The 21,307-nt window shown below is 35.4% G+C and overlaps 1 pseudogene; it reads right to left on the bottom strand.

Moving 5' to 3' along the window:
• Positions 1 to 18,801: 18,801 nt before the first annotated feature.
• Positions 18,802 to 20,430, bottom strand: LOC110886057 (annotated as a pseudogene).
• Between the last annotated feature and the right edge of the window lie 877 nt (positions 20,431 to 21,307).

Here is a 21,307-nt window from a genome sequence, read left to right as displayed (position 1 = left end):
GAGGTATAGTAAAGCATGTATGTACGTAGATGTGTATTTTATGTATATATGAAGATACGTATGTGTATATGAACGTATGTAGAGACGTAGTAATGTATGTGAGTATGTAGATATGTAATTGGTATATATGAAGGTATGTATGAGTATATGCATGTATGTAGAGATGTAGGAAGGTAAGTACGTATGTAGATGTGTATGTATACATGTAAAAATGTACGTGTGCCTGATTTAGATACGTTGGGTAATATGTTATTAATAGTGTGCCTTGTGAATGATAAGTCATGCAGGTACATTATTGAAGCCTCACCAGAATATGGATATGCAGTTGAAATGCTTAAAGATAGAATGATAACGCAATAGGAAGTGCACGAGATGGAATCTTGTTTATGTATTGTGTACTAATGATATGAATGTATGTGGTGAGTGCAGGTTGTACGGGTCACGGAGGATTATCAAGGAATAAAGATCGAGGACCGAGTCACATGAAGGATTGTACGGGGTTGTCTAAGGATGTAATTTGTTATACATAAGTTATGATTTATTCTATAATTGAGTCAGTTTGATGTATTCAATATAAAAGAGTTATTTTTAAAGTGAACTTTCAAGTAAGACATAAGGTTTATAATGAAAGAAATTTTATGGCATGAACTTCCGCTGCGACTTTTGTTAATTACGTGTTAGGGTCTTACAAGATAAGTTAAGTTGACCTTTCGAAGAGCCAAGAGCCAACCTGCAAAGAGTGAAAAGTTTGGAAATCAGATCAGAAGGCCCACGCGGGGCGCGTAAGCCTGGTGAAAGTGTTACGCGGGCCTCCTGGCTTGTCCAGATGTAGAAACTTGTGACAGCAGCCTGTTTAAGCTCTTAACCGACTTATGTTGCCTTTAAACACTTCCAAGAGCTGCCTAAACAACCCCTAGACATTTAGGGACACTTGTTAGTGATCAAACATCAATGGTAGACCTTGTTGTCAACAATCTATGAAGATATGAACACTATATAAAGCCCATTGTTGCACACTTTGATCATTCATTCATTCCTTCATCTGCTGATCATTTCTGGAGCTCAAAACCTCCTTCTAAGCTTCCCTAGTCGTGCATAGGACCTTTGTAAGTATGCTTGACCCTTCCTTATTGAGTTTTCGCTTAGTTTTAGCTTAGAAGTCAAACCGTCGTAATTAACGGTTGACTTAATGATTAATCACTATTGGTCCAGTGATTTGTCGAATCAAAGGTAGTTATAAGTTGGTAATCATGTGGGCTTTAAACCCTTAAAAGGGCACCCTCTGATTCCCATTCTAACTAGATCAAATGTCGGGCCAAAGTTGTTTATAAAAAAGTCAACAGAAGCTTAATTTTCGATTTAGCGCATAAGTAGCAATGTAGAAGGCATATAACCTATTTTATCACTCATATAACTCGGTAATGAGTTTAAGAACTGATCTAAGCTTGTTGATCCGACAATTTCCTGTTTTGACCCGGTTCGGAACCGAAAGTCGCAAAACTTTGACTTTTGCTTTGACTTCAGTTCTGACCCGTTTTAGTAGAATCTAGAAGTGCCTTAGGACTTCCTTAGGACCAAGTTACATGAGGGTATAACCCTCTGGATTTGGTTCGTTGTTTGTCCATTCCATATGCACGTTTCCGTTAAATGCTCAATGTTGACCATAATGCCCTTTTGGCTATAAAACGAGAATTTTGGAAAAGTGAAAGGATAATAATCCTTATTTCTGATTTATAAAGTTGTCCCTAAATTTTCATATCAGTTGGAGGTCTAGATTAGGAGTTATGCTCATTAGCGTAATTATAACGTCTTTTAGTAATTAAACGGCGCAATTAGCATAAAGCCTATCTAAACCCAAATTTTTGACACCAAACCTTATACCCACTGATGTATTATAATATTTTGAGATTTTTAAAGATTTTTAATTATTTTTAAACTGATCATAACCTAAGGCTATCGCCTTAATTCGGTAAATACCGATTATACCCTTTTTATGTATAAAATGAGTTCTACATAGTATTTTGACACCAATCCAATTGCTACTGATTTTATATAATAAATATAGTACTTTGAACTTTATAATCTGATCAGAAAACTCAGATTTCCGGTATAACTCGAAAACCGCTTAAATGGCTTTTTTCCGCGTATTAAACGCATAGTTCGGGTTTAAAACCATTTTGTCACATAAGACTTATCGTCAACTAATGTAACATATTAAAATAAGTTATTTCACTGATGTATTCAGACCCGAGTTTCAGAACTACAATTAACCTTTTTATAAATCTTTAAAAATGACCAAAATACCCCTACGGGGCGTATTATGAGGTTAAACTCGTTTTGGGCATAATGGAAGGTATCCTAAGGATATCACAACATATTTAGAGCATATTGACTTAGGAAACCTATATAGGACTCTTAGGGTTACCCGTTACGCTATTTACGCGTTCGGTTCGGTTTATGTAACTAGTTTGCATAAATTAGCCGAAACGGGTCAAACCTTGTCGTTTTTATCTCAAAATTCAGAATGTAATTAGTTTACCCATATTGTACAAGTCTCCAAACTTTTTGGGTCTAAATCACGCTCTATTCCGGTCTTCGCTTAATCGTGCGTTTTGAACCGTAAAACTTTCCTTAAAACTAACCGGTCTAAGTTACGACTTAAATAAGACCCGTTAGGAATCTAATAGGTTAATAAAAACCTTCGTTCCAGATTGAGAGCCCCAGTAGAAGTACTATGATGACATCAATTACGTCACGATACTCCCCACCGGGCCCACCGGTGATACATGGAAATTCGGGGTGTGACATCAAGAGGCATCAGTTAAGACCTGCTCATATAAATATTTTGTCTCCTGCAAGCCCAGAGACTTTACAGGAGAGAAAGGAGCCATCGATTGCATGACATGGCTCGATGAGATGGACGCTGTTGTTGACATCAGCGGTTGTGCAAAACAAGATGTTGTGAAATTTGTTTCACAATCATTTAAAGGAGAAGTGTTGGCATGGTGGAGATCATTGTTCCAAGCCACGGGAAAGGTCCTACTTTACAACTTATCTTGGGATCAATTTGTTGCATTACTCAAGGAAAACTTTTGCCCTCAGCATGAGGTAGAAAAGATAGAAACATACTTCTTGACTCTGGTCATGAAGGATTTAGATTGCCAGGCATATGTGACAAGTTTTAACACTATGTCCCGCCTAGTTCCTTATTTAGTCACCCCTGAACCTAAACGCATAACACGTTTTATTGGAGGCCTAGCACCAGAGATAAAGGGAAATGTTAAAGCATCTAGGCCAACCACATATAGGTCCGTGGTGGACCTATCCTTATCTCTCACCTTAGATGCAATCAGAAATAGGTCTATTAAGGCTTCTGGCGAGGGAAAAAGGGGGAAGAGAGGAGGAGAACTCTCATCAATCTGACAAGAAGAAAAAGGGAAGTTTTAAGAACAAGAAAGATTCCGAGTTTAGGAAAAACTTGAGTCAGTCTAATAACAAACCCAAATGTAGTAACTGCAGAAAATAACATTCTGGGAAATGTACAATTGACCCAAGTGCTAAACTGTGTGGAATTTGCAAGACCAAGGGTCACAAGACTTTAGATTGCAAGGAGTTGAAGAACGCAACATGTTACAACTGTAACGAGGAAGGGCACATCAAAACCAACTGCCCAAAACTTATAAAGAAGCCTGGAGAGGCCAGGAAAACAAACGCGTGAGTCTTTCAGAGGAACGCCCAGGAGATGGTGCAGAATAATGATATTATAGTAGGTACCTTTCCTTATTATGAGGTTTATTGAAAAATTTATTTGATAATGGCACATATAAGTCTATAATGAACGATAAGTGTTGTAAACTGTTGTCTTCGCCTGATTAGGACTCCGGTCATATAGCGCGAGATAGAAATTGGCCGATGATACTTTAGAAAATGCTCCAACAAATCTTAGATAGATATTTTATATCTATTAGGAATCACTCTTTTCTGATATCCTTTTGGCAAGCTTTCAAGCTATCCAAATTCATCAATATAATAAAGACAGATGTGACCTTTTGATCCCCTGTCAAAAAGGTGATGGACTAGGTCCAAACCTTAAATGCCATTGATGGGCTTCTATGACCTAGGCTAAGTAATATTGACATATTTTTAAAATAATGTTCATTAAGAATGTTAGTACTATATTAGCCTGTATGGTTTAATGATACCATGGTTAGTATATGTTAAGGCCATCAGGATGATGAATAGTAGTTGTTGGATTGCAACTAAGTAATTGATTCATTTGGTGATGGAAACCAAATCTTGAGTATAACAAACTCAGATAAGACAACAGTCAATCGCGCCATTGATAATGTGACACATGTTAATGATGCTACCATGGTAAACCTTAGAATTTCCAAAGATGTCCTTCAAACTATGATAGACGCAGCTGTTGGAAAAGCTGTGAAGAAGGCCGTGAAAAAGTTCAAGGAGCCCAATGCTACGTGCTCCAAATCCCACCAGAAACCACACTTCCTTACTCACGAGAAGGATCTTGTTCATGCCTTTAATGCAAAGGATGAACTAAAAAGGAAAAGGGAGGAAGATAACTCCCAGAGTTCTAAGAAAAAGAATAAACGCGAGTCTAACCAGAAACCTGTATGCAAGACCTGCGAGAAGCGCCATTTTGGGAAGTGCAGGTTTGAACAAAAATCCCAATCTCAACCTCTACCTTGTGGGATCGGCGAATCAAGGACATAAAACGTTGGACTGCAAGGATATGAAGAATGCAGTCAGCTTCGGCTGTAATGAGAAATGCCACATCAAGACTACATGCCCTAAGTCTGTCAAAGGAAAGGCGGCTAAGAATAGAAAGCCTAAGAATGAAAGCGCCTAAAATGCCTGAGATAGTTCATATAGATAGTGGCATCAGGTACATTCCTTAACATTTATCAGTGATATAAATGCTAAGAGTTTTGTTTTGGATCGGGTACCAATAAATCCTTCATAAACCGTAAGTATAGCAAACTTTTCAAATCTTCCATAAGAACCATAGATATTAAGTGTAAGGTAAAACTTACAGACGAAAATCATAGGAACCATTTCTTCTGTTCCTGTCAGAAATCTTCAGTCATAAAAATTCTAGTACACCCTCTCTCCAGATGAAGTACGTCAGAATATGTAGTTGATATCTCTTGATCTCTATCGATTAAGAATACCAGACGGTATGACAAAAAGCGCTATATGAGGGTTAGTGTATCTTAATACGTTCCATAGATTGCTTCCATGCCTGATCAGTACGGAGGTTTAATGCATGGAACCACAAAGATATTCCAATGATCATATAATACTAAAAGTTAACCAATGGTATTCAAAGAAGATATCTAGAATGGAATTGTCCAAGAAAGTGTCTCTGATTAAGAAATCCGTAGACTTGTAATGAAAATGTGTCACTTATCTGACACAAGCAATGATGGATGAACTGGAGCCTGAGATTTGGAAAAAGAAAAAAAAATCTCTGTAATCTCCTTGTATCTAGGTTGTCTACTGATGGAGTGTGTGAAAACCGGGTGCTAAAGTGTATTATAACAAGTGTTTTAGTGTCGTGAACTTGATTATATATGTCGAATGTGATATCTACGAGCGTTTGTGGTGTTACAGGTTAATCGGGTTAAATCGGTGAAGTTAGAGAGCTTGGTGATGGAATGGAACAAGAACGGGTGATTATTAAAGAGATATCATGTTACACGGGACTTGTTCGGGTCGAAAAGGTTGCTTGAATATACAAGAGATGCATTAGAATGAAGTCCATGGGCTGATTGGTAATTAAATGAAAGTTGGGTGTGTGAGGTAGCTTACGACTAGAAGTGGCTGATTACAATAGAATATAGGGACCGTAACGTACGGATTTTAACCCGTAAGCTGCGGTTGGTTAAATGTCCACGCATAGCTATTTAATTGAAGGGGAATTATTATTTTTAATAATATAACAACATCATCAGTTTTGGGGATATGACGTGAGGAGAAAAAGGAAACAAATAATCATCTCATCATCAATAGCATATACATACACGCAGACCAAAGGAGGCAAGTGCAAAGGATTGGTTTGATTGGGCCGAAACATATGAGAAAAGAAATCACATGTGGGCCGATTGGGAGGCATTAGGGACTTGGCGGTTGGTTAGTGTGGGAAATAAAAAAAATCCTAAGGGAGCTGACATCTTTGTAAGGTACAAAAGACAAAAGGCAGTCAACAATACAATTATTATTCATGTGACTATTGGCACAAAGAAAGAAGGCAGTTAACATCTTTTGGAGGGATTTTTGTGCGGGTATTAATTCATCCTATAATATCACTATTTGGGGATTTTCACGAAATTGAGGACTTGTGGGTCGCACATGGGCTGGGTGGAGGCAGAAGACATCACGCAGCATAGGAGTCATACGTGGACTTGAGGCAGCCATAGTGGGCCGACTTTTTGAGGGTCTTTGACTTTTGATGAACAACACAATTAATATCACATCATCGACACACACATCTCGACGGCAGAGGGTTTTCAACCATGGTTCACGCATACGAAGATCATATGACTGAGATGAGCGGCTAGTCGGTTTATGGTTTCCTCCGGATGGAGGGTTTTGTAAGTTGGATAATTTTATGTGTTTGTGACAATCGTATAACTCGGTGATCTAAGCATTCGATGCTTTTCATTTTGATTTGATTTATTGGTTGTAAACAATTGCATTTATTTAAACCGTAATTTTTAAGCATTCAGTTCCCGAGAGTTCTAGTAATTGGGATATATTTGACATGGGGTTAGGGTTTGTAAGTGTAATTGATAATCATTCGATAACCTCCCGTTATGTATTGACCGGAGTACTTAGTCGTTGGTTATCACAACTGGTTAATTAGATTCAACACTTATGTCTATGTAAGTGTATCGATTAAACACATAACTGAATCTAGCTGCAAAACCTGAAATCTGGAGGAACCATTGTTACTCTATTGATTTAAACTTCACTTTTAGTTTGTAATTTTAGATAATCAATCAACTCACAACAAAGCTTTATTTTTTTCTATAGTAGTTAATTAATACTTTTCATTACACACTTTCCACAATCCTCCTCTGGTTCGATATCCGACTTACCCTAGCTATAGAGTTAGTTGGTTTTTGCATGTCCTTAACGACAGACATCATCTACTCCAAGGATTACCCTATCTACCTCCCGAGGCAAGTAGAGTTAAGATTAACATTCCGCTTTGGGCTGGAGTATTGTGAAAACTCCATATTGATTATGGAATAATCGAAACCCTGATTAAGTGAGTTTTAAGATAGAGGTTCATATAGCCTAACTCAATAATTCGGAGAGTTAGATATTGTTAAATAAGAAAGACGGTTCATTTTGCTTATGCATTGGTTACCGCAAGCCTATTTAGGCAACAATTAAGAATCGCCATTAGTTGCCCAGGATCGTCGATTTGTTCAACTAGCTGTAAGGATTAGCTATTCCTTAAGATTAGTTTTAAGCAGTGGATGGAATAACCATTTCACCATAAAATAAGTTTTTCTATAACAATTATTATATAAGTAACAAGGCTGCTCCTTTGGGGACCTTGTATGGATGAAATGCTAAACATCTATTGTTAGAACAATAGATTGGTAAGTCCAATTATCAGGATCTGAAAGTTGTATTGAAAACAACAAATAAGATCATTCGAATTCATAATCATCTAAAAGTCGCATGTTAGTTTACTTTGAAATTTAGGTGTTGAATACATCGCATGTTTTAATGTCTATTTCGCATGTCTATAATGTCTATTTCGCATGTTACACTGTGTACTTCGCACGTTACTAAATCTTGAATTATTTTTGAATTTCAGGTATAATATGGTGTTTGTTTCGTTCACTAGGATTGACAACCACTGTCGAAATGTAACCCTTGGAGCTGGGTTGTTGGCATCGGAGAGCATTGACTCTTATAAATGGCTTCTCAATTCATTTGTAAATTCATTTGGACGTCAGCCAAAGGTTGTAGTGACAGACCAAGACCCTGCGATGAAACAGGCTATCGAGGGTGTTTTTACTACCAACAGACACAGATTGTGCATGTGGCACATAATGAAAAAAGTGGCAGATAAGGTATACTATGCTATATTGTCTTTCATTAGCATTTTTTTACACTATATATTCGTTATATGCTGATATGAAAACCATTTATCAGTGTAGGTTGGACACGAGTTGTGCAACAATGATGAGTTTAAAAGGAAGATGTGCGATATTGTATGGACTGATTCCATTGAGCCAGAAGTATTTGAGAGACAGTGGAAGTTGGTAATGATTGAGTACGGTCTTACACAAAATAACTGGATTGATGATATGTTTGTGATGAGATCCATGTGGATTCCGGCTTTTTACCGACACGAGCCAAAGTCTTGACTTATGAGAACAACTTCAAGATCAGATAGTGAGAACCATTTTTTTTGCCAGGTGGCTAATTCACAACTCACTCTTGTAGAGTTTATGAATCATTTTGATGGTTCAATGGATGTCCAAAGGTTCAATCATAGAAAGAATGATCATATTTCAAGATATATTGAGCCTGATGATTGGAGCAAAACTACTTTGGAAAAAGATTTTGCTAATACCGAATGTCTGCCAATGGACACCAAAATCGAGGGTGTCCAGATAAGGATATTGTTGAAAGACTTTAAAGCTCATGAAGATGGGTTTTATATTTTAAAACATGCGATTTTGAAAACCCCCATGCGAATTTAATACAAAACATGATTTATAACATGCGATTTTGAGGAACACATGCGAATTTAAATTATTTTCAAGAAAATGATTTTTTAGACATGCGATTTTGTTCACTTACATATGCGATTTTAAATTTTTTTTTTGTTTTTTTTTTTTGTTTCTGTAGGTTTGTTTCAAGAATCTTGAAGAAGATGTAACTGAACAATGTAGCTGTCTACGTTTTGAACAGTATGGGCTGCTATGTAAACACATCTATTTTCTTTTCAAGATGTTTGGTGTTAATGAAATACCAAACAAATATGTTATGAAGAGATGGACAAAAGATGTGGTTCCGAATGAATTAAACTCGACGTTTGATGTAAAGGTTGATGCTAAGGATGAGCAATACAAGGCTAAACAGATTGCTCACGAAATCATGTACACAGGGGAGTATTTGGTTAGCAATTTGATTAGTGACCTTGATCAACTTGTTTTAGTCAGGGATCAAATGAAGCAGATTAAAGAAAAAGTTGATCAGAGTCATATAACCAAGCAACTTGATCCAAAGTTTGACCGGTTTTCAAAGTTGTTTGGTTATCAACAACCAGTAACTAATGCACCTCCTACTATCCGTGTCCCAGCTGGTATAGGAAACAAAGGTCGTGGCTCACATAAAAGGATTAAATCAAAGAAGGAACAAATGATCAGCCGCAAAGGGAAGAGGACAAGGACATGTAGTGTATGCAATGAAAAAGGTCATGATACTCGGACTTGCGAGATACTGAAAGGCAAAAAACAAAAAAGAAGATGAAGGGAGTTCAGATTGAAAAAGATCCTAGCCACAAAGTCAATGAGGTCGAAGACGAAGTTGATGAAGAGCAAGATGAGTTCGAAGATTATAGTGGAGGGAGTGATGATGGCAGTGAAGAAGATGTTTGGGAAGAGGTTTTAGATGATGAAGAATAAAATTTTTAATTGTACATGCGATTTTACACGAGAAACATGCGATTTAATATACATGAGGTTTTAGTATACTAACATGCGATTTTAGTATCTAAACATGCGATTTCATATACATCAGTTTATAAGTAGTGTAAGATGCTATTTTATTGTGTTTCCATTTTATGACATGCGATTTGTGCTATCTTGTATTAGTTACAAACATGCGATATATATGTAATTCATTCATGCGATTTATATAATAATTAACCATCAGATGTCTTCAAAACATAAACATAAAGTTATTGTTATTGTTTAACACAACTAAAGACTTTAAAATGATAAAGAGAAACCTAGTTACTTGAAGCAAAGATTTTGTCACGTTCTGCCGAGCTGAACTCCATCTTCTCTTTCACTGTAGTCAGAGCATCATTCAGAAAAGAGAAGACTAAGTCATCGGCTCTAGACTGTTCCTATTGTGCTCCAATGCGGCGTCTCTGAAGCTCGATGGTGGTTCTTCAACGAGTCTCTCTCACATGCCTTGATTTTTCTTGATTTCTGCAAGAATCTTCCCCTGCACATCAAGAATCAAGTGAGAAGAGTTGACATCGGTGCTTATTTCTGTCAACGTGCGAGTTGACAATAGTTCCTTTATTGCAATATTCTTTAATTGTTTCGAATCTTCAGAAGACATTTTTGTGTGTGTTTGTGTTTGGTGTCTTAATATGGAAGGTTGTTATGCCTGGTATTATACATTAAAATAGTAAATTTATTATGTAGGTAGGGTGGTAAGTTCAGGAGTATTTATGTTAAAAGTGATCATTACAAGTCACAGTCACATTAGTATTAAATTCATTTTTAATATAAAATAGTAAATTTATATTTATTTTAATTATCAATTCATAGTTTCTTATTGTGCATTTTAATCAACGTGAAAATAGTTATATGAAATCATCAGCATCAATTTTTTTTAAAATCGCATGTAGCTCGAAACAGAATTCGCACACTATAACAAACCACAAACAATATCCCCCTTTTTAAAATTGCATGTGTATCGAAACAGAATTCGCACACTATAACAAACCACAAACAATATCACCTTTTTAAAATCGCATGTGGCTGGATACAGATTTCGCACACTAAACAAACCACAAACAATTCTTTTTCGCATGTTTTTAAAAATCAACAACCTTTCTTTGTTTTCAATTGTTTTTCGCATGTTCAAAATGCATTTTGCATGGCCTACTAAACCTTTTCTTTGAAACACTATATTCGCATACTATAATGATCATCCTGGATCATCTTCTTCGATTAATTGTCGATCGATGTTATTGTAGTTCAGAACTTCCATATCCGCAGCTATGAAATCGCAGCATGGAGAAGGAGGTTTGTGAATAAGAATCTTATGTTGTTGTATTTGATTCAGGGTTCGATTTTTGAATATAAGATTTGAATCTCCGTCAGTTACAGAGCTAACGATCTCGTAATGATGATTTTAACCTTTTCTATAAGATTTGAATATATTAATATGATTAATTTAATGATTTAAATTAGTTTGATGGAGTGAAGATCCTACGGCTGTGGATATCGCGTACGTAATGTAGGATAAGTGGTATTGTACGTTAATTAGTGTATTTTCATCAAATCCTGACTATTGATCCAATACTTTTTCCAAATCTAAGAGCGTCGATCATCTAAATGCACTGTTAGATCATCATCGTCGATCATCATTGACATCTATCATGGAAAACGAGCAAAGCAGTTTTAATCAAATCAAAAAAATAAAACACAATGTTTGATAACTACGAGGATTCTGACCCAATCAACAATCTGAATGCAATGTTGGATCATAATAACAAGTGTAGATCAACAAGGTAATTCTTGGTGTCCAGTTTGTGTGTTGTTTTTTTTACTTTACATAATATCTTTTTTGAGTGGTTAAATTCGACTTTCGTATCTACATATTCGCTTATATGTTATGGTTTTATCAAATAACATTCAGCAAATATGTATTGTTGTTAACTTTGTATTTTTATTACATCCAGTCAAAAAAATTATGATTGATTTTATATTATATACATATGTATATCGCATATCAGTTATCTTAGTGCTATTTTTTTGCATTATGTGTGTATACACATGTGTATATTATTGTTTTGAATGTTTCGATTTAATTTTAGAAACAAATTATCCATATTGTACATATATGTATATCATGGTTGTATATACTCATTCAGTTGTGTATTGTAGTTATGTACATAGTTAGTGTCTAATACTTCCATAAGCATTTTGCCAAACTGGTGTTTTTCTTGATTTTGTATGGATTGCAGATCCGTGGCTAGTAACGTATATGAATCATCAAATGGTTTGAGGTATTGGACCCTTACCGTACCGGCTGGATTTAAGCCCTATGTAGGAGCCAAGTTTCAATCACTCGATGAAGCTATTATCATGTATGAAGACTATGCTGATCAAGTGAGCTTTTGCACGCATTTGAGTACAACAAAAGTAGATAAAGGAATAACTAAAATGAGGTATTTTTGTGCTCAAAAGCGAATAAACCAAAGGATCAAGATGGTGAGCCAACTGTAGAATCTTCACCTTTGGATTTATCAGATATCATACATTTGTATGCATGGGATACACGCGCGTCGGATATCTTTATCGATATTTGTTTTGTGTTTTAGACATCATAATTTACAAAAGATCCCTTTAAAGTATTTTTATCGCTTTTTAACAAACATTATATTAGACTGTGATTTTAATGTTTTGGTTTTTATTTCATAATTGTGTGTTTGGTGTTTTTTGCGAGCTTTTATGTTTACCAATAACATTGACAATTTTGCGTCCTAATACCATTATTTACTTTGTGTTACTTATATGTGAACATATATGTTTATAATTCGCAAACTGTTGAATATACACCTATGTACAACTAACTGGTATATGTAGCAATCAAACAACAGAAACAACATAAGTGGAAGTAACATATTGGCCATACTGAATTGCCCGTTTTCTAATTATCAAATATTGCAGATATTTGTACACCACCCCTAGCTGAGATAATAAATCCATAACATTTTGGGTTTAATATACACATATGTACAACAACCTATGTCTACATACAACAACATAATGCATATGTATGTGGACATTCATACGTTTCTGCGTACCATCAAATGCTTATAAAATTTCAAACATATATACAAAATAGTATTTTCACAAAATAATAAATACAAGTTATTTACATAAGCTAAAAAAAAAACAGATTCAATTCATGTACACATATGTACAATTGTATTTTCACAAAATACTACATACATATATATGTATTCTGATATCAAACAACCAAAATGGGGAGCCAATACATCCAGGACAACATCTCTTATAAATATACTTGTGGCGTCTCTTATAACATAAGTACATCCACAACATTCACAAGAAATTCTCGTGTAACCTACGTAATAAGACAAGTCTTATCCTAGCTCATAACCATACTCTATGTTTCCGCACGCTTTGGCGCATGATAGAACCTCGAAAAGCTTATCCCTAAATGTATCTCAACTATACCCAATTTGCCTAATCTTAATATCTGCATGAAACAATCGAAATCTGGTGATAAACTGCAAATCCTTGCTTCCAATTCGAAAGGATAATATATTCTCAAGCATCCTTGGGGGGTATGATGTGGGTCTGTAATATTAGACGAATTAAACAATACTCATTCCATATATTTTGGACATAAGACAACGCCCGAAACATGTATTTGGTATTCCTAAAGAATCTAATCCTAGCCTAGTTAGTGGTAATTTGTCAAGAATTTCCCTAGGCACAACTACACATCTCATCATCAAAAAATTGTAGTTAGTCGAATAATAATATTCAACATAAATATCTTGACCAACACTGCATCAAAACAAACATCTAAATATATGACAAATGTATAATATATATGTTCTAAGATAACAACAAATTAGATAACGGTGACCAAATATTGGCATACCTACTTAATTGTCGCCATTGGCCATTGTAAAGCTCTTGAATGTAGGTTAGTATAAGATGAATACTACTTCAATCTTCTAGACACTAGGGTGAACCGATTGTATCGTATGTCTAAATCATCATTCAAAGTTTCTGAAATGACACTAAATGTTACTTGCTTTAATATATTAAATTGAGAAGAGACAATTTTTCAGATCTTATGTGACTCTGACTCCTATAGATTTTTAACTCACATTTTGCCAAAAAAAATTACATCTGCCTTGTTTTAGTAAAATCTCTTATATTTATACAAAATCCATATATTTATACTAAAACATGTTTATAGTCTCGAACATCACCTTTTTATAAAACAACATTTTCATTATCTAAAATACCCATATCAACTATAATAAGGTTTATTCTATAAACCATCACAAAAAATATTACTAACATTGCACATAAATACCCTTGTTACAGAGGTCCACTAAAGAATCTTACCAATATTCAAGTATAAATTGTAACAATAATCTTACCAATGTTCCATATTAAATTTTTTTTGTTTTACCGATATGGATGCCTTGTTACGGAGGTCCACTAAATAATTTCAGTGATGGTATGAATATGCAACCGTGTCTAATCTATATCTATACTATATACTATATTATAATGCATTTGATAAGGATACCAACCAAATTTAAATAATTGTAATACTTTGTGCTTGTGGTACAACAATTCAATGGGGTAAGTAAGTGGGTAAAATGGTCTTTCTACATAGGTATTTAATTGATAAATATAATTTTATGATTGAAGTGTCTTTAAATACAATTAAATTGATAAAATAAGTATAAAGATAATGAAAATGTAAAAGAATTCAAAGAGTTGTCAATTGAACTAATTGAATTTCGAAACTGTTAAACTAATGGCCATAATTGGCAAATAAATACAATAAATATAGTGTTCAATGTAGAGACATGGTGATAACAAAAAAGAATTCAAAGGTTTCATAACTGACTGAATTAATTACATTTTGAAACAATCAAACTTTTGGCCATCATTGACAGATAAATATAGTGTCCAATGACCATCATTGACATATTTTTTTTTTTTTTTTTTTTTTTTGAAAATTGAACTTCATTAAAAGCAACCAAACCCGACAACTATCTCCAAGACAGAGAAAGAAGCCGAAAACCAAAGAAATCCACACGAAACAAACATATTACGACCATCATTGACAGATACATCTAGAGTTCAAATTCACATGCATGGTGGCTATAAGTACCCGTAAGAATATCATTTTGTGGATCTCAAATTTCGATATTACGATTTCTCTCTCGTAAGCTATGCGAACCACCATCATTGCTCATGGTTTCTCCAGTGTACCGCTGCCCTCTTTCGTTTCTTATTTTTTGAGATGAGTCACAGCCATAGTTGTCATCCTCATCATGTTTAGTTGCCGATCCGAAGCACCGACATCACTTGCTCGATGTTTACGGATCATCGTGGCACACATGCAACAAGTGGGATCTACATCCCTGTTCATAAGAATTTATGTGATTTAATTTCCCATTTCATCGGTTTGCATATAAGTTCAGTTTTGTATTTTTGTATATGTGACCAATATTATGAGCCCAGTTTAATGTTAGCAGGTTAATTCTAGACCTTACACGATATATATTATATGTTAGCCATATATTATATGTTATGCATAGTTTTTTTTTTTTTTGAAAGGTAAACTTCATTAAACAAACGGCACACCTACAAATCGAGGGGCACAACCGCCAACAAACCAAAACTACATGAAAACAAATTTACACCAATGATCCCACTCTATCTTTTTACATTTACTTCTATTACTAAACCATAAAAAACCTAAGGCTTTCACCTCATTGACTATATCCTCAATTCTAGCTTCCTTGTTTTCGAACCTAGCTTTATTCCTTGCTTTCCATAAACACCACACAGCGATCCTGACGATACCTTTAAAAGCCTCCTTTTTATTTCCGCTTAATCCCACAAAATCGTGAATTTTAGCAACGTCCTTGTAAGTAATAGAAGTAAAATGTTTATTCTGAAGTAAAATGCATAGTTAGACTTGTAAGTAAAATGTTTATTCTGAAAATATTTAATTCTCATGGATTGAAGACTTAGGGGCTGTTTGGTAGCCTCTGAATGGTCATTAAGAGGCTACCTCTTAATGGAACTATTAAGAATTTTACCAATGAGAAGGTAGAAAAATGTGACATGTGATGATTTACCATTCAGAGGTTACCTCTTAACCATTCAGACTTGAGGTTACCTCTTATTCATTCAGAGGTTTTTAAACCATTAAGAGGTAGCATCTGAATGGTCATTAAGAGGCTACCAAACAGCCCCTTACTTTCACAAGCTAAAAGTGAAAACATATGACCCTCACTAAATTGAGGACTTGCTTTCATAAGTGAAATCATTATTCCACATTGTATTTGAACACTTGATCTTCATGAAATTCTAAATTAAGATCGTTTAATTTTCATCATATTAAGTTTCATCATGGTCCAAATCACAACTTTTCTTATCATATCATGTTCTGTCATACTGAAATAAAACCGTTAATTAGTTGCAACGATTATTTATAAACTTAGAAAAATCATAGAAAAAGATATTACCTTTTTTTTTTTGCTTCCTGGCATAGTTAGTTTTTTGATAAGCTTCATTGCATTCATCGAAGATCTCAATGGAATGTTTTTCAATATCTTTCATCATTACATCTACTTTTTTTTTTGATCTTGAAGGGTTTCCTTTTGTTCCTTTAGGGTGAAGGGGGCACCCCCTAATAAGGTGAGGGGAAACTTTTTGTAACCCAATCATACGTTGCCATGTCATTTCCCCTCTATAACTTCCCTTTTGTCCAAAAACGTACGGGGTGCACCCCTCTTAGGGGAATTGTTTTTTTATTCAAAAAAAAAAAAAGTTTTCATTGGTTGAAAAAAAGGGTGGCCCACCTTCTCTCTCCTTCCTTCTTCGGTGACTTCTCCCTCAAACATCTCACCGATTTGGCTCCCCTCTTGAATGGCGGCACCATACCCGCTCGGCAAAATTGGTCCCCGAAGGAAGTCACCGAGGGTGCCCCGCTCAGCCTTAGAACTCCCTTTAATTCTTGAAGTTGGGTAACTAAAGGCACACACATGGCACTCTCAGATTCGAGTTTACCTACCAAATCTTTATTTTTTGATTCAAGTTTTGTCATGTCATCTTTTAGCTCTTTTGTTTCTTAAAGGTTATTGTGGTGGACCACCTCTTCCACAACCAGCAGTGCTTGACAGTTGACATGATGTAATTATGGAAAAAAACAAGTTTTTGTATTTGTTAACTCAAAATCTCCATGTGTGACTTCTGTTATTTCAGATTGTTCATTATCTATCTATAAATAAGTAAACCACTAGTTGTACGTGAACTTTTAGTTAGTGGTTAAAAGCCTAAAAGGTCTCAGTCATTTAAATGAGCTATTAACTTGTATTAGTTTTATATATTTATCGTTGATTGTTTATATATTACTATAAGATACCTATATATGATAAAACTTATTACAAGAGTCATATTTTTATTTATTTAAAAAAATGGTAAAAACCTCAACATTTGTATATATTATAAAAAACTATTGCATGTCTAAATTACATTGTAGTATTTTTTTTTTATAATTTTAATTACTACATTAGTTATGCGACGTCGTTTGGTTTATAAATACGTTCGACCGGTAGATTGGTAAGACATATGATTCAACGGTTGGTTTGGATCCTTTATGAAAATGTTGGTTTGAAGCCATAATTAAATTAAATGGGTTGGTTTTAATAGGAAGACTCTCTCATGCATGTTGTTATCGAGTATTCTTGTGGATCCGCGTTTAAGCTAGCAATAACATATGCAAGTTATATGCACCTTTTTGCTTGCAAGTGTTATAGTTAAAGTGAAATTGAGGATGGTGAATTCAACCAAATGTTTTTGCCTCCAACATATTATACGTGCCAGAGGTGCACATTGATCAAACTTGTTCATGAACCGAAACTGGTTTGGAACCCATATGGAGAGGAATTCGTTTGAGCCTGATAGAAACAGTAGGGTTTGGAACTAGTTTGAGCTGATGAAGAGGAACCTGGGCGTTAACAACCTTTAATTGTGTTCCCGCAGCATCGCGCGAGCACCTCAATATACCACATGATATATTTAATGTATGTGTTACCATGTGCCAAACTTTCAAAAGTCATTAATAAAGAAAAATGCCCGGATAGTCCCTGTGGTTTGCTCTATTTTCACCTATAGTCCCTACACTTCTAAAATTACAGCTATAGTCCCCAACTTTTACACATTCATTCTCGAATAGTCCCTGGCGTGGATGAGAGTTAGTTTTTCAGTTAAGTGGGTGTGAAATGACCTAAATACCCTATACAAGCCCATTGTTCGGGTGTGTGGGAGTGGAGGAGAAGGCAAGACGGAGTATGGTGGGTGAGAGGCGGATGGTGAGTGTGGTTGTGGCAGTGGTGATGATGGCGGCGGTGGTGGTTGTGGCGGGGGTGGTTTGTGGCAGTGGTGGTTACGGTGAAGTGGTGGTCGGTAGATGGTGGTGGTGGTGGTGGTGGTAGTGAAAGGTGGAGATGGTGGTGGGTGGTTTAGAGTGGGGAAGATGAAGTGGGTGGTGGGTCCCATATAAAATTTAATACTAATTATATTCTTTTCTCTTATTACATTTATACTATAAAGGTATTTAGGTCATTTCACATACACATTTAACTGATAAGACTAACCCCCATCCGCTTCAGGGACTATCCGAGAACAAATTTGCGAAAATTGAGGACTATAGTTGTAATTTTGAAAATGTAGAGACTATAGGTGAAAACTGAGTAAACCACAGGGACTATCCAAGCACTTTCTGTCATTAATGATTAATATGCTGTAGGCTCGGATCATTGTTTACCATCATTACTATACATTTAACTCAGATCACACAAATTACTTACTGGTTTTATAATAGAATAATATATAATATATTAAATAGGGTTTTATTATTATGAAATAATTCTTAGTCATCTACAAATAACTTTCATATAAGAGTCTACGATACAATGAGAGAGGATCAATCAAAAACATATTTCATATAAGAGTCTACGATACAATGAGAGAGGCTCAAACAAAAACATATTTAATATTTTCTTGAGTACTCAACATCAATAGAAACTAAATTTGTTATTCTGTAATAAGTATTCTTACCAAGTGAGAGCCTCGTATCAACACAAGAAACTAAATTTATATAAAATAAAAGGAAAATTAGACGATAAATCGGAATGTGAACTAAATTTTGTTTTTCAACTTGGAAGCTAGTTGATCTAGTGTTTTTGTCGAACACCCGTCTTTGCTAAGCACGCTTAGAGCCGCTTCTTTAAGCTTATGAGTCCGAATTCGAATAGCCTTCCCTTCGTCACCTTGCAATAAACCATTAACAACCCGAGCAATCTCTAAGCGATCCACAATGCCATTTTCATTCAATTTAGCCCTCATACCAACTTGCAGTCCCTCGGTCAGCATTATAGCATTCATCTTTTGGTCAGCATAAAGTGGCCAAACAATCACCGGCACCCCATGAACTATAGTTTCGAGAATCGAATTCCAACCACAGTGAGTTAAAAACCCTCCTGTTGAGCTATGACTCAATATTCGGGCTTGCGGTGCCCAGTTGGGCACCACTAGCCCACGGTTTTTGGTTCTTTCTAAAAACGTTTTTGGTAAAAAGTCAAAAGTGCCATCATGTCCTTGGCTATTTAAATATGTACCATCTGCTCCTTTATCATGTGGGGGTCGAACCACCCATATGAATCTCTGCTCACTCAACTCCAAACCCATGGCTAACTCAGTGACTTGCTCAGAAGAAAGGGTCCCAGCACTCCCAAAACATATGTACAAGACAGACCCACATGGTTGACCATCTAACCACTTTAAACAACTCGACTCGTTTACACCCTTACTGGACTCAACCGACCCAGACTGTATCAACGGTCCAACTGGGTAAACCGGAGGCATACCCGGTTGCTCCTTTAGCAAACTGCTCCAGCCTCCAACCCCTTGAAGCTATTTACCACTATACCATCAGCCATCACATACCTCTTTGCAATGTGCAAAACCCTTTTGTATGCTTCATTATTCCGGTCCTGAAGCGAGCCAAGCAAGTCCCTACCATGAACCGGTATACAACCCGGTATCTGAATCGGGTCGGGTACGTCCCTATACTCGCATGACACCATTTGATCAAGCTTTGGAAGATATAAACACAGAGACAAACACATGGCGGATGCGGCAAAGAAAAGATAACGCGGGACACCAAATTTGTCCGCAACATCGAAAGCATCTGCTGCAAGCAAATCAACAAACAAAGCAACAATCTTTTTGTCTGCCATCATGGAACTTATGGTTGCATGAAGAGCAGTAGCAGATCGGGTCGCCAGGAGACATAATCGGGTCTCAATCTTGGTATCTTGAGGTAAATCATCGAAGTTTACAGGAGGGAGGAGGGTGTAGTTAATGGCATCTGGGAGTGAGTCAAGAAACTCATACTGTGAATTGGATAATGGGCCTTCGTTTGGGATGATGAAAGTTGCAGAGAGATTGTGTTGGGCTAAGAGTTTTTTGGAAAATTCAATCAATGGGATGAGGTGGCCCATCCCTGGGATGGGTATAATGGCGATATGTGATGGTTTCTCCATTGTAATCGGAGAGAAAGATGTGTTTGTGTGTGTGTTCTGTTATGTGAAATTGTGGATGATGAATGAATGGATGAACCAACGTCTTTAAATAAGCAATTTTAAGGAGAGTAAATTTTCAAAATGTTCCCTAAGTTCAGGTATATTGGCGGTTCTGTTAAAAAATGAAACGTTTTTTTTTTATCTGGGTCTGGGTCTCTAAGGTTTCATTTTTTTGTCATTTTCATCCAATTAACAAATTGGGTTAGAATTTTCAGTCAACTTCTCCCTTTTTTTTGTCATTTCTCTCGTTTAAATAAAGGGTATAATCGTTATTTTTATGCCATGATATATTTTAATTAAATGAGGAAAATAACAAAAAAAGGAGAAGTTAACATAATATTCTAACCCAGTTTATCAATTATATAAAAATTGCAACAAAAATGAAATCTTAAAAATCCAAATACAAAATGTTTTATTTTTAAACTAAAAAGACAAAATAAACTAAGTTAGAGACCATTTTAAAATTTTTCTCTTTTAATAACATGATTGTGTTATGTGCCACATCTGCTAATGGGCCACTCCCTGTCGTTGCATGATTTCCTTTTTTCTATGTATGTTATTAGTTTTTAGTTGAGTAAATCAAGTGGGTTAGATTGTTACAATTGTTAGGCCTATTTAAATGAAGAGTTAATTACACAAATGGGTCATGTGGTTTATACTTAATTACGTCTTTGGGTACTAACTTTTTTTTTAAAAGGTTTAGGTTCTATGGTTTCAACTTTGTAACACCTTTGGGGTACTAACACCAAAATTAATTAATTAATGACTAAAATACCCTTGCATTTTTTAAGTTTATCAATGTAACACATTTGAGTACTAACACCTAATTTTATTTAAGTTTAAATCAGTTTTACAAAATTTATTTATTTTTTTTATTTTCATCTTTTTATTATATCTCTTAATTAACAT

The sequence above is a fragment of the Helianthus annuus genome, chromosome 10, assembly GCF_002127325.2.
Source record: "Helianthus annuus cultivar XRQ/B chromosome 10, HanXRQr2.0-SUNRISE, whole genome shotgun sequence".
NCBI classification, from domain to species: Eukaryota; Viridiplantae; Streptophyta; class Magnoliopsida; order Asterales; family Asteraceae; genus Helianthus; species Helianthus annuus.
This window is presented reverse-complemented; position numbering and strand designations above follow the sequence as displayed.